Consider the following 2172-nt stretch of genomic DNA (forward strand, 5'->3'; position numbering starts at 1 on the left):
TGGTAGAAAAATCTACATTCCTACATACTAATTCATGAATTGTTATGAAAATCATAATGTAAAAAATAAATCATTTTTGACATGGCACTTGTATTCCAGTGTTTTTTTCCTTATCATATGCACTAAATCTATAGCTGACGATACTGCTCAACAATAATGTAGCTGCAGCATTACATATAAGCTCCAATCTCAGATACTGAGTCTGCACCCATAGTGACCCTATGATCAGCCCAATATACTTTTATCCACATTTAGTGTATCCTGGTGTGTATCCATGGGCTCCCATAGCCTCAATATATGCCAAGAGTGTGTCCTTTAGGCATATTCTGTGCTTCTATGCATGACTGGGCTTTGCAGATTACGGGGTCCCCAAATAAGAAAATCCCAATGTTTAACAAACACCGCCTGGCCTAAATCCTTCACCTCATATGGCTTAACCCTGCACCCCACCATCACCCAATAACTCACCTATTAAGTAATAAACAGACTCCAGGGTTTGGATTAAATCAGCCACAGCAGCTTTATTTATTAACAACAACAAATAAATAATAATAAGTATAAATATAATTTACCATAAATTAACATAATTTAACAAAACGCTTAGGCCCCGTGTCACGGGATGGCGTATTTTGATCTTGATTTTGATGCGGGAAGCCGCGTCAGAATAGGACCAACATGTGCCTGCCGCAACTGACGCGGCTTCCCGCTCCGGAGTAGGTCCAAATGAATGGGCCTAGTCGGGAGGGTGCTGCCGCGAGGCTGCAGCGCTATGTGCACTGCTTATTTTGTTCCTCTTTCTGTCTTTTGAAAGTTGTGAGGTATGGTCACATAGGGTCTTACAGCTGCAGTCACATATTATCAGAGGTGTAGGGTCTCATAGCGGCGCCACTCCCAAGCTCTTGAGGGGGCTCACTCACTTGCCGGGTGCGACTAAGGTTGTTTTTTTTTCTTTAAATAGGCCGTTACCTGCTGGAATAACCTCAGCAGATAAGGGCCCTATTTACTTACCGTTATCCGCTGCAGGAGCGGAGAATCAGTAAGTAAGGCCGGGATCACCTGCCAGTTTGTTCAGACCAAATAGGTCCAAAACATTTCTGCGATGATCGGAAGCCCAGGGAAGGTGAGAGAACATAATAAACTGTGTTACTTACCTATCCTGCACTCCAATGCTCTTTACTATCTTTAGCCTACTTCAATGACCTCACATTGGTAAGACTGGCGTTGCGACGCATATTGACCCAGGCGAAACCCTCATCTGATGTCATCAAGGAGGGCTGAAGACTGAGCAGGGAGAGACGTCTGAGCCCGGGAGAGGTAAGCGACATGTTTTTTTTCATGTTTGTCACGTCCTTGGGCCTGCGATCATGATACTTGGGGGTTCTACCGAACCTGAAATTTATGTATTATTTGCAAGAACCACCTTAGGGGCCACTATGTGACATTATACTGTGTGCAGGGGCCGCAAGAGGACTATACTATGTGCAAGGGCCGCTGTGGGACATCATACCGCGTGAAGGGCATCGATGGGACCCCATACCGCATTGCAGGGGCATCTATGGGATATTATACAGCATGCAGGGGCCACTATGGGTCATTATACCACATGCAAAGGCCGCTGTGGGACATTATACCGCATGCAAGAGCCGATATAGGACAATATACTGCGTGCAGGGGCTGTTATGGGACATTATACCTTTAAAACTGTTAGTGCAGGACACTGAAAAAAAAAAAAGTACTTCTGGGTCTTGCATACCTCCCAACTTTTGAAGAACCGAAAGAGGGACAAAATGTGCGGCGCGCATAAGATTTAGCCCCGCCCACTTTTGTGTTGACTCCGCCCACTCATTAATTTTTCATGTGCCCGCACACAGTATAATCCTCCTACAGTCACCCGTAAATTATATGTCCCCCTTCTATCTCTCCCCCAGTTTCATATACACCCTTCATCTGCCCCCAGTTTCATGTCCCCCTTCCATCTCTGCCCCCAGATTCATGTCCCCACATCTCTGCCCCCAGTGTCATGCCGTCCTCTCCATCTCTGCCCCCAGTGTCATGCCGTCCTCTCCATCTCTGCACCCAGTGTCATACCGTCCTCTCCATCTCTGTCTCCAGTGTCATGCCGTCCTCTCCATCTCTGCCCACAGTGTCATGTCATCCCCTCCTTCATCTGCC

This window comes from Leptodactylus fuscus, chromosome 6, assembly GCF_031893055.1.
Source record: "Leptodactylus fuscus isolate aLepFus1 chromosome 6, aLepFus1.hap2, whole genome shotgun sequence".
Lineage (NCBI taxonomy): Eukaryota > Metazoa > Chordata > Amphibia > Anura > Leptodactylidae > Leptodactylus > Leptodactylus fuscus.